The following is a 13,284-nucleotide window of genomic DNA, read 5'->3' as shown; positions in this document are numbered from 1 at the left end:
GCAGGTAGCGGAGCCGGCGCGCGGGCGGGGGCGGGGGCGGCACGTGGCGGCGCGCAGCCAATGGGGGCCGAGCGCGGCGGCGCGCGGGGCGGGGGCGCCGCCCGCGCTGAGGGGACGCTCAAGGGCCGCAGCCCCCGCCTCGCTCCGCGGCCGCTGTGCGGTGCGGGACCGCGAATAAGCGCTTTCCTCATGTTTTCTTTTTCTCAGTAAATCGTGGGCTTGGGGTTTTCCACATACATCCCCAGCCAAGGGATCCGCGACCGCTGTCCCCTCCTCATCTCCGCCGCCTTCTCATCTCCGCCGCCCCCTCATCGCTGCCCTCTCCTCATCCCCACCGCCCCATCTCGCTGCCGGTGCCTTCACGCGTGCCCTGTGGAAAAACGAAATCGTTCCCCAAAATCACCGCATTCTAGCTGCTTTTATTGCGCCTTATGCTCCCAGGAGCTTTGGAGCATGAGGGCTTTCAGGCCTCTCTGCAGCTGTTCTAGGGAACTATCATTTTTCTGACCAGACTCGCCAAAGAAAGAGTAAAAAAAAAAAAAAAAAAAGTCTTTTTTAGTTATACAGTTGTGTCAGTGGTTGCTTGACTTGCAAGGGAGGGGAAACGACCTTGTAAACCCATCTGACCATGGCCTCAGAGGTCACAAGTTGCATCACCAAATACAGAGCTGGAAAACCACAGAACAGAGCGAGGAAGCCTGGGCAGAGGATGAGGGAAAGCTGATGAAGCAGGAAAATGGTTTAAATCATTATGGTCTATGGGATGCTAGGAAATTTTATTTATTTATTTATTTTATAGCTGGCTTATTGCTATGGTGTCTACAAATTGTACCCTAACCTAGATGATATGCAAAACAATCAGTGAGCAGCTGCTAATTATTAGCGCTGGTATTACAGAGCATAATGCACTGCAAGGGACATGCCAGGAGAGACAGGGGGAAAGTTTGCCCTGAAAGAAGGTGGGATAAAACTGTCTGTGAGGTGCCATTCTCAATAGGAGTGGTATGATAGAGGTCCACATCTCTTTCCTGTCAGAAGAGCTGCTGCCCAAGGAGATCTCAAAACAACCGCCGTTCTCTGGCCAGTGTGTAAATGTTCCCTTACTGTAAGGGATGGATGAGCTCACGTCCTGAAGCAGGATGGTTTAGATGCTTTCAAATTTTGTACAATATAAACACAGATGTATTTTTTATCCTTATATTGGTTGTTTCTTCACAGTTCTTGTTAAACTACATCTCTTGTTTTCTACAGTGGATTAGATTTTGCTTCTGTGTTCTGTTGGCTGTTTGATTGTTTGAGTTGTACTCAGGGCAGATCCTTGATCACTTTTGGTTTGATTCAAAAGAAAACATATACAAATCAGAAGCAAAACATTCCCTCCTTCATTGTCTTAGCTCTCGGCACAACTGAGGACAGAAGATTTGTTTAGGGTTAGCTCTTATTGCCAGTCCTCCTCCTTAATTACAAGCAAATGTTCTTCAGTTTAGACTTTCCATAAATAAAGACCCTAACTGTACAGCCAGGCATGCACAAGGGTGTCACAAGGCCTGTCACATTGGAGTTTGGCCAGGAGACAACCAGACTTTGCAAGAAGCCTTGAAGAAGAGCAGCTGCAGCAAAGATGCATTTTTTTAACATTTTGAAAGCTAATAGGAAAAGTGGACAATGAATTTTGATAAGTATCGTATTTTTGAGATGTAAAATACAGAGGCAAGATGAGGCATAACAGTGGATGAGTGATGCTGTATTTTAAAGAAAGCTTAGAGGATCCTCCAATTAGCAGTTATTTCTGTCAATAAATAAGATAGGGTCTCAGTGGATTGAAGTCCCAGAAAAATGCAATACTAGGAATGCATCACCAGTCTAACTGACAAGGGGGGAGATCAGAGTCTGAGAGGCAGAAAACACAATCATAAGTGACTTTAATAACTCAAATTGAGTTGGATAAATGTCACAGGAAGGGGTAGGGCTGTATCTAATGTTTTAGCAACTGTGACTGCTCATTGGGAAGCCAAAAAAGGAAAAGCAATCCCTGGTCCTAAAGAGTGTCATAGTATCATTGACAAAGACCCATGCTGTAGCAGTTACTGTGGCATCCTTGGTTTCAACACCCTTGTAGCATCAAGACAAAGAAAATCGGTAGATCTCTGCTTTTTCTTTTTCGAAAACAGAGGAGCAATATAAAACAAGGCACATCTTTCATTAAAAGAAAGGACTGTAACCTCTCATGGGTTAAATACAAAATTGTGAGGATCCAGAAGAAGGTTGCAGGGTCAGCTTGCAAAACTTATAAAAAATAGTAGCAAGTCTTTCCTTGAAAAAATCAGGGAGCCTGCTGGAGTTTGACAACTCTGTAAGGCAAATAGATTGTTTCATATACAGAAGAAACATCTGGAGAAGATACAGCTGTAAAAGAAAAGCTAAATTTATTTTTGTGAATGGGATGGATGAGAATGGGTAAACTCCAATAATGGGAAGCTTCTTTAAGGGGAGTAATTAGGAAAACATGTCTTGGATTAAAGTGCAAGTATGAAAGATGAAGGAACACATTAACAAGTGAGCAGCAGCCAACTGCTGAGACCAGATGGTGTTCAACCAAGAGTTTTCAAGCCACTCGGAGACTAAGTGGTTCAGGTACTAACTACTATCTCTAACTTCTCACATAAAGCTACCTCATCATCAGAGGGGCCTGGAGAGTTGCTCATGTGACACTAGATTTTTTAAAAGATTTTGGACAAGATTGTGGAAGCTGCAGACCTGGAAGCCTGATGTCCTTGCTAGACAAATTAGTAGAAATTATTCTGAAGAACAGAAAATACTTACTGGGCACGTGGAGAAGATGACACATTAAGGAAAGTTATTATGACTTTTTAAAAGAAAATTAGTGTCTCAGAAAAGCTTTCTTTGAAGAAGTCAACAAGCTCGTGGACCACGAAGATTCAGTTTACTGTCTGTGATGGTTTCCAAATGCAATCAGTAAGATTCCTCCCCAAAGGAAGTAAAAAACAAGGCTGCTAATGGATATGAAGCACAAACAAATAACTGATAGAAATGGAGGTAGATATTGATTTTCAAAATGTGCTGATGATAATAAGATATTCAGGGTAGGGCTAGCTGAGAAAAACTGAATGACTTTATGTTATTGATAGAGTTGATGGTAAAATGTCAGATGAAATTAAAATCTGATAAATATGGAAGGTTGACGTATGAGAAAAAAACAATCCTGATTTTGCATATATACTGATTTGATTGAGTTGATTTTTACCAGTGAGAAGACCTTGAGGTTATGAGAGGTGATTCTGTGATGCTCAGCAGTAATCAAAATGGAAATTGAGAACTATTAAGATTATTGTTAAAATTTATTAAGAGAGAAATAGAGATTAAAAATGCCCTGTTGCACCTGTATCTTTAATTGCCAGTGCAGTTCTAGTGTCCCTATCTCAAAAATAGTATGGTAAAACTAGAAGAAATTTATAAAAATCAATAAAGTTATCAAATAGTAGGAGGGCTTCCAAAGTGGTCATAGTTGACTCAACTGGGCCTCTTCAATCTGCAGTGGAGGGGAGATATCTCAAAGTCCATGTAAAAATCTTCAGAGATCCAAATAAGGACCAGGAATCCAGACTGTTCACTAACTTATCAGACACAAGAACTGAGGTATAGCAAATTAAAGTCGAACTAGGAAGGTTCAAAACAAACAAGAGGTGATAAAGTTTCATTCAGTCTATAGTTAAGCCAGAAGTCTTTGCTTCAGGATATAGTGGGTACCAAAACTTTGCATGGGCTTAAAAGGCAGCTGGAGAATCATTAAAGACTCTTGATCTAACTCAGCAAGTTCCTGACTTGTAAGTTGCTGGAGCTGGAAAGACATTTTGGGGAAGTACCAAACGTGTTTGCCCTGTTCTTTCTGTCTTCCTACTCACATCTTATCAACCTCTGTCAGAAACTGCTGTGCTGAGTGGAGCTTTCATTCAAATCAATATGTTTTTATAGATTTAGGATTATTTTTACTTCCCAGCCCCAGATCATCCAGCTGTTGTAATCTCCTCAAACTATTTCTGGTCATTAACTAATTGTGTAGGGTTTCTGCACTTCCCTTTTGTCTTTGCCTTTCACAGTTTTCACTGGGTTTAGTACTATATTTAAGCACGCATGCATTTTTGGCACTGCCTATTATTAAAAAAAAAAAAAAAACACCAAAAAAAAACCCTCATTAAATCTTTAATGTGTTCTTCCCAGAAGCATTAAAAACAAATTAACACTTGTAGGTGCAATACCTTTCTCACTTCTGGGAGAATGCAAGTTGCCAGTGCAATCCTAAATACAAGCTACATGGAAGGAGTGATGTTATAGGTAGTGTGCTGCTCTGGAGTGAAACAATACTTTGTATGGTAGGGAAGTCAGTGGTCTAAATGGGTGGATGCAGAGCAGTTTGTTATTCTTCAGCCATCTAAGCTGGCCTTGTGAATTAATGTGAAACAATAAAAATATTCATATTTCCCATTTTAACTGGTGCAGGCAGGCTTTAGACTGTTGGAGTGAAGTAGTATCAATACAAATACTTAATTTATAATGATGGTAGATAAGGTATGATTTGCATCCTTTTGAGTTTCTTTTTCCTAGCATAAAGTATTTTCATGCAGTTCATGGTGTTTTAAGTCTATTAATAATTGTACAAAGCCTTAATAGCAGAGATTGTAATGTACATATTAATAATGCATTTGCAGAGAAAAATATATTAATGCTTTTCTAAATGCTCAATTAAGCAGTTACCTAATGCCACAAAGCATTAGTAACAGAGAGCAAGTGTAACCTTAAATCATTTTATGATCCTGTAGATGTCTAAGAGTTTTTCTAACAAATCTGAGAGGAGCATATGTAGTGAAGCAGTCTGTGAGGAGAGAAGCATCCAGCCCACTCTGACAAACAGCTTTTGGAGGTTATCACAGCTTCTCCTCTGTGGCTTAGCTGGCCAGGGAGTGTACCATGGCCACAAGACTATCTGTGGTCTGCCACTTCCAGAATATTAAATGATACCATAGCAGCCTGAGTCAAAAAGACTTTTCTAGCTTCCTTCTTCTCCTTCTTTTTCCCTTGCCCCAGCCCTGTCTGGAAATGTCCAAATTAAAATAGAAAACTGAATCAATCTAAAACATCGAGTGAAAAGAACAGTCTGTAATTCGTTTGGCAAGCTTTCTTTTGTATTTAAGTGAATTTTAGCTTTCTTGTTCTAGAACATTACTAATTCCTCTGCAGTTTCTGTAGCAGTCATCTTTAAAATGCAGTAAAACTCACTGATACCATTTGTCATTTTGTTCCTGAATTTTGTTTAGGCAAATTAGTAGATTTCTTTGGAGTGAAGAATAAGCACTCAATGCCTGCTGGTTTAAATTTCAACACTGTGGTTCTTATCACACTGTTTGCTTAGCGCATCCTCTGTGAACTTTGGTATATCTGAAGCAGGGACCTAAAAAAAAGAATTGTTGATTAGGAAGTATGTACACACCACAGACCACACTCTATTTTGTGCCACTCTTTATCAGTTTAGCAAACTTTCTAGGCACCTTGTTTACCATTTTGTAGATAAGCAACTCTGCAGATAAATTACATAGATTCAAATCATATGGCTATTTGGGTTAGAATGGATTCCAGGAGGTCTCTTCTCCAGTCTCCTTAAAGCAGGGTCAGCTCTGAGGTCACACCAAGTTACTCAAGATCTTATCCAGCTGGGACTTAAAAATGTCCAAGGACGGAGTTTGCACAACCTCCCTGGGCAAGCTGCCCCACTGCTTGAGTGTTGTCACAGTGAAAAAGTTTTTTCTTATATCTGATCAGAACCTCTTGTGTTTCAACTGATGCCCATTGTCTCTTCATCATCCCAACATGGACCCCCAGGAGAAGCCTCCTTCTTCTCAGTGACCTCCACACAGGTACTGGAGGGCTGCAATCTGATCTCTCAAGCAATCCCTTAGCTTCACCTTCATCCTTTCCTGTGTACATTTAAATGGCATAGATTAGTATCTTGCAGCTAAGTCATGGCAAACCTGTGTTCATTCATGCCTATGCTCAGACACACAAAATACAGCCAATCTGGGGTACCAACTTTGCAAAGCAGAACCAGTGTCTTCACTGATTCAGCCTGCTGTGAATAACTAAAAAGCACTGGTGAGAAAACCATCACTCTTCACTGTGGCTTTGCTTGAGGTAAACCAGATCTGCGGTGATTGGAACAGTGAAAAGGAAGAGTCTGACGAGGCTGTGATTATGAGAAACCTCCTGTCTCTTCCTCTTGGCAGCCTTCAAGAGCACTGCTGCTGCCTGAGCAGTATTCCAGATGAGCCAGAGGCAAAAGATATTTCCTTCATGTGAGCAGCAGAATGGCAACTTGCTGTGAGTAAGGCTGAGCTGCCACAGACAGCAAATGGATAAAATGGAGAACTGCACTAAGGCTACAGCTGCCTGGCACAAACACTGTCACACTGATGTGGATATAAAGCTGTTGTAGAAAAGGGAAGTTCTTTATTAGCTCTACCTCAGGGCCAGAAGGACTTCTTTTCAGGCAGCAGTAAGGTCTGGAAAACTGAGCAGAAGATAGAAGCCATTGATTGCGTTAGTGTATGCTCTCTCAAAAGTGTTTTTACCTAATATAAAGTCTTAAGTTAACTCTGTCTAGGCATGACATATATAATGCATAACTGAGCAGCAGTACTACAACTGCTGAACTGCAGGTACATCTTCAGGGCAGGTCCCAGGAGGTGTCCTGAGATCAAAGTCTGTGCCTTTGCTTTGGGAAGAGGAGCATTTTTGCTTATGTGAGACACTGAAGATTGACCATTGACCTCCAACCAACCGAACACACCCAAACATGTCTGATTCTGTTGACATGTGTTGCATTTTCGCTGCTTTCTGTAAGCCCAAAGGAGTAATGAGGAGGAGAAAAGAGCTGATTTAGCATTGCCTGACAGATGCAAGAGCAATTACCAGAACCCATCAAGGCTTTTCTCAGCTGCAGAAAGCGTGAAGAGCATATTTTGACAATGTGCCACAGGCAGACAGGGTCCTGGTGTGTGTTATGTTGTGAATAAATAGTGTCTGGCCATGTCAAGAGTTTATACAGGGTTTTGAGGATCTGCTGAGGATCTTCTCTGAACTGCATAATGAATTAAATAAAGCATGCTCTGCACAGCACACAGTTTTACTGTGCCATCATAGAAATCAGAGCAGGACAAAACAATTACAAGGCTTGAAAAAGAACAGGCAAGATGTCCCTCACTGTGTGAGGGACAGATCAGAACAGTCTCATTTTGATACTGTAGAGATGTGAGGCTGCTCTCTGGTACCCAGAGGGGAAGGACACAAGCTCTGAGAGCATGGGACTATTAATGCTGCCCTGGGCAGTGTTGACACATCTCATATACCTGCCATAGAAATCCCATAAGTGATCCCTCTTCTCCAGAAAAAAGGCTATTTTCTCAAAGATTTGACCCAGCAAATGTCTCCAGTTCCCACTTGTGCCAAGCTCAGCAAGGGCAGCATGGTCTGGGACCCAACTGTCTGCCATCATATGGTCAGATGTGTAGGTCAGTCATGACCAGAGCATCTTTTGTGCAGGTCCAAACCATCTCCTTAGTAATTTCTTTCTTTTCCCCCATTTTCAGGCTCAGGTTTGCTTTTGAGAAGTACTCATCAGGACAGGCGACTCCGAGTCGTTAAATCAGATTATTTTGGTTCAACAGCTTCAGGTAAAGAACTTCCTTCCACTTTTTCTCTGTAAGTCTGGGGGGATATTGCAGCAAGGACCAGTGGGTGCCCATGTCTTGCCCTAGAAATACAGAGGTAGGAGGCAAGGTGAGCATTCAGAGTTGGGTATTTAGAGCTCAGCAGTGCTTCCAGGACCCCCCCTTTGGAGGGTGGACTCACCTGTCATCCTCTCCACTGCTGTAAGACCATCAACACTTCCTACGAGTGGAAGATGTCTTATCCAGAGAGCAGAAATGAAGCTGCTCTTCCTAGAAAAGTACAAATGTTGAATAACGCTCACTCGCTATTAACACTGAAGTTGTGCCAGGGTTGTGCCTGCGCCAGGATAAATCAGCACTGAAAGCGGAGAGGAGCGTTATTTGCCAGCTAGGCTGGTGAGCCAGCTCAAAACCAAGTGCCTTGAGCCAGCACATGCCAGTTTTACTCTTCCCACTGCTGCCAAATGACTTGCTTAAGATGTGGCATTTCAGATGAAGAAGCGGAATTATGTGGTTTTGACACTGTAATAAATTTATAGAGAAGTCTTCCTGCAAAAGCATGTAACCTGAAAATCCAGTTGCAGGATAGCTTGGAGGCATCTTTGGACTTTCTCCATGCTTTGGATGCTCCATCTGTATGTTTTCACTTTGACTTAAATTTGCATTGTCTATTCTTTCTATTTTTGTTTCCCCTTTGTTTTTATTTCTGTTCTGGAAAAAAAGGCATCTTTGGAATGTGTGTTGTTTCTGAACACTCTCTGCTTCAAGGTTTGTTGCTGAGACAACATGGCTAAAGGCTGTGAGCTCCTGGGTGTTCAGATGCTGCCTCAGTGAAGCAGCAGTACAATACAGCTCTGTGGCCAGACCAAGAGGAAATACTGCAGGTTTAGTCTTTGCTTTCAAGGGTGTGCTGAGTGAGAAACCATCAAAATAATTTGTGAGAAGCATGCTGTGTTTTAAAACAAGCAGAAATATTCTGTTATTTTTGCATTGTTTCTTATTAAAAAAAAACCAACTCTCATTCACTTTGCTTGAATATTATTTTTAAGCCTTGCATAGTAACACACGTCATCTCCATGAGCTGACATCTACAGGACAGCAGTTCTACAGGAACATGGGGAATACTTAGGATGGACTGATGTACTCTGGAGCAGGTGAATGTTGCACCAGTTCACATTGCCTTGCTTTGCTGAGAGCTCTCTGCCTTGCAGATAGCAGAGGATGTCACAGAGTCTCTTGTACTGTACCACAAGGGCTGCCCATCCCTGCCCTGCATCACAGCACCAAGTCAGAGAGAGGAACCAGGGCTTTTCCTGGCCTTTCCTTCTCCCCTGCAGTATCATCCCCTCCACCAGCATTGCTGCCATGTTCCCTTTTTGCCCATTATCCCTTTTATCCCAACAGCAATTCCCATCTCTCTGATGGTGCCCACAGCACTTCCTGCCGTGGCAATCTGAGCTGAGCCAAGACATTTCCTTCCCTGGGATGCAACCCAAGGTCAACCCAAGCCTTTTTGATTTTGAACTGAGACTTTAACTGGCCAGGAATCAGTGTGCTGAGAATGGTAGCAGAAAGAGAAGTCTTTGCAAAACCTCTTGAAAATATTAATCCAGAGGAGAGACTGGTCACTTAAATGCCCCTTCACAGACTTTTTTCTTTCCTCTGATTAGAGACCAGTGAGGTCTTTCTTAGCCCTAAAGTTAGTTTTTATAAAGAATTCCCTTTTTAGGCCTACAGTGGAGTTTAGCACTTCAAGCAGAGCAGAGCTAAGGCATGGCAGCATTGCTGCACTGCTGCTACTGCAGCAGAACAGGCACTGGAGCAGCTGAATGACACTGCGGTTCTGCCTCTGAAAGTGCTTCCAATTCACTTGTAAGGAGGTTTTCTGGCACAGCTGGAAGCAAGGCAACAGGCAGCAAGCTTTGTCAGTAGGACCTCAGGGATGTCAGCCTGGCCTTTGGTGTTGTAATCCCTTGTAAAGATTATAACTGCTTTAATTAGGGGTATGAACTTTTCTGTTTGCATGAGGTTTCCTTTCGCAGAGGCATCCTACCAGGAAAAGCCACAAACATTTTAGTGTAAACATTCTGACATCATTATAGTTTATTTCCCTCCCCAAATGGAAATGCACTTATGTCACTATTAAATACTTCTTGTTCTGAAGTTTACTAGTTTAAAAACATAAGAGAGAGAGCAATGCATTAAAAAGCACAAGGGAGAAATGGCTTCAGGGGAAATCCAGAATTGCTTACTATCCTAATTTTCTGTTTCATAATGAACAGCAAGCACTGAGGACATTCACCACCACTGTGGCCAGAGGGGCCAAGCTGAGTCTTTAAATGAAAAGATGTTTTGTGTGACTTTTATTTTGAGTGAAATATTGGTGGGATGCTCTCCCAGAGAGTTTGCTGGAGTACCATCCCCCAGCAGTGACTGCACTTGCTGTGGTTATGTTGACAAACATGTCTACCATAGCCAGTAATGAAAAGACACTATAAAATTCATTGCAAATGTCCTCCTTGAATTTAGGAGATGTTTGATGCAAATACATTGATTGTGGGGCTCCTACTAATACTGTAGGGGGTCTTATGATCCTGCTGCAGACCTTGCTACATGAAGGAGGGTTAATCCTACCTTAAACATGCCTATTTCTCCTGGCTGCTTCCCATAGGAAGTCCAGAACGCCTGGCTCAAATATCCACATCACTGTGGGAGGCCTGGAGGCTGGGTCAGATGAACCTGAAGAAAAACCAGCATCAAATTTCAGATAAACAAGGTCAAGCAAGTAGATACACAGACCTTACCTTAAGCCTTGAGCAAGGCTGAACAGTATTAAAAGACTAGCGTGGAAAAGAAAACTAAAAAAACAAAAAAAAAAAGCTAACTTAAGTAATTACAGGAACAGAGATCTGCAGAACTGGAGATGAAAAAATGGGATGTTTCAGATGGCTCATGCATGAGTGTGACAGTGAGTCACCTCATCACAGCTTTTCTTCTTCAACAGCAGCAAACAGAGATGTAAAAATTAATCTGAGTTCATAGGGAGACTATTTGCAAACCACACCAGTTTCCAAAACACACAGAAGAGCAATAGAATATGGCTGTTTAAATCAGATTAGAGTTATAAATGTCACTGATAAAGTAATTGTATTCTCTGGTTATTACATGCCTATCTATATATTTCTGATCACTTACCCTATGTTGGGGAGGGTAAGTGTTTATTGCTTCTGGTGAAAGATATGAAGAGAAAGGTGGATAACTCTCTTGGAAAATGAGGTTTTTTACTTTCTTTTCAATCAATATTGCTGCTATTTAATTAGTGGTAAGAAGACAGAGCTCAGTTTGCTTACCAGCCACCTTTACCCCTTACCCCTAGTAAAAAAAGTGGAGTTTAATACAGCAGAAACTCTTCTAAAAAGTCTGGTGAAGATGTAATCTAGTTCAGTGTAAGTACCCTTAGTGCTTCCTGTCTTTGCAAATTACACAGTTTGACACTGCTTGTGCCATCCCATCCTTCACTGGGGATGAAGGTGGGATAAAGAGGATTTTGCATTGAAGTCTCAGACCATGAAAACTCAGCACCAGATTCATAACCCCCGAGATGGGCTGGGTAAAGATGATGGCTGTTGGTATAGGTCTTGTTTTAGCACCTGAGAGCAGCAACTTTATTTTCTTTTTAACTTCTAATGATTACAATTTGTTTTGCAGTAAATCTGCCATTGCTTTTCATTAAACGAAGGTCATCTAAGAAAAAGAAAACAAGACAAAGACTTAAAAATTTTATAACCCTTCATCACTGATAACACACTAAAAATGGTATTGCACATGTCCCTTTAAGTGACTTTTCTCCAGCCATCCCGTAGCAAATTGAGACAAGCCAGTCTCCTTGTTCCTCCAGTTGTCAGCTTAAAATGACACTGCCAAAAGCATTTGCAGCAACAAGACCTAGCTGGGAGACTGGTTTGTCATCTAATACCAATGATCATGTCATTGTTTTAAACTTGCTTTTACCTGATGCTCAGCATATGGGTGGCCAGATCCTTCTCTGCTCCCCATTTTGAGGGCAAGATGTGGCATCCCTAAGGTCAGTGGTGCACCTTGTGAAATACAGTTGTCCCTCAACAGTTATTGGTAATAATAAGAAAAATAATTCAGGAATAAGGCTTATCTTTATCATTAAGGATAGAGTTTATTTTGTTCAGACCTGCCAGGTAGGGCACACACAGTTCTTTGATGTTTAATTTTGGCTTATCTACAGCTACTTTTTGTGTCTGCCAGCACTGAAAGAATGCATGAAGAGATTCCAGTACACAACTGGAACAAAAACTCTCACCTTCCTGATGTGATTTACTTTCTCCTCACAGCTTGGCAGCATCCCTCTGGTTTTACTGCCATGTGTGTGTCTCCTACATTAATCACTCTGCTTCCCAGCCTGCACAGTGCACCTGGCTCTGCTCTGCACTGTGTGTGTCTGGCCCCACTGCCAGCAGCTTTCTGGACACGCCTTCTGTTGGCCTTTAGCCTGCTTGATGTGTCATGCTCTACAATGGAAGCAGCACCCAGGTCAGGCAGAAAGTGTTTACTTTCTCCTTCCACGCTTTGCCTGTCGACCAGGTGTATTGAGCAACCAGACTTGCAGCGACCACCCTGCTCCTTAAATCCCCCTTTCCCTGGCAACAGCAGCAGAGTGACTCACTGCCACTTTCTTGTCCCTCTGTTCCCTTTTTTCATGCAAAAAAAAAGCTTCACAGAACCTGTTTTCTCTGTAGCAAGACCTTGTTCAACTGACTGCACAATGACCTGGCATTGTTTCTGATAGCAGCACAAACAGACACATATCCTCATCCCTCCAGCAGTGCTGGTTCTGTAAAAAGCTCTGCTGACTCTTATCCTCCCTTAATAGTGTCTCCCAGGTGACTTCTTCCCACATGGTTTCACAAGAAGGTTTCCTTTCTGCATCTGGAGATGCTCTGCCTGCTATACCTCTGGTTCATCACCATGGGCATGGTCTGAAGGCTCGTGCTGGCCATGGTTATCTGCTCAGGTGCTTTCCTGCCGAGAGCAGCAGCAGATATGTCTTTTTGGTGTCTGTATGGAGTGTTCCAGTGCCTGTTCCCATCTCCTCAATCATTCCCTGCTTCTATTTCCCCTGGGGCTTTATCTCCCCATACTTGGCTTCTTAGTAAATCCTTGCTTGCTTTTCCACTTCTCCCTCTCATTTGGTTTATCTTCCTGATTTCTGGAAGAGAGACTTGGTACTTGGCTGGAAAGAGGCCAGGAGGCAACTGGAGGTGGTGCCTTTATGGACCACTTGGAGAAGAATTCAGTCCATCAAAGGAACCAGGAGGCAATGAGTGATGGAGTTGCCACTTTCAGAGGGGTGGAGCAACACAGAAAGGATTTCCCCATCCCTTCAGCTTCTGTAACTCAGATCCATCCCTCAGCAAATGTACTTATTAAACCCTAATTAATGAAGCCTTAGTGGTTTGGAGACAACTCACCCATCAAGCCCACTCACTGCCATGTAATGATAATTTTGATTTTA

General features: G+C 42.4%; 1 protein-coding gene across 1 annotated transcript in view; it reads right to left on the bottom strand.

The window, feature by feature from the left end:
• Nucleotides 1–13,284, bottom strand: part of ST3GAL5 (ST3 beta-galactoside alpha-2,3-sialyltransferase 5) — a 45,533-nt gene that overhangs the window by 22,069 nt on the left and 10,180 nt on the right. The window lies entirely within an intron of this gene.

This window comes from Lichenostomus cassidix, chromosome 4 (assembly GCF_008360975.1).
Source record: "Lichenostomus cassidix isolate B80296 chromosome 4, HeHo_3.0, whole genome shotgun sequence".
NCBI classification, from domain to species: Eukaryota; Metazoa; Chordata; class Aves; order Passeriformes; family Meliphagidae; genus Lichenostomus; species Lichenostomus cassidix.
The sequence above is the reverse complement of the archived record's forward strand: the minus strand, read 5'-3'. Positions and strand labels throughout refer to the sequence as shown.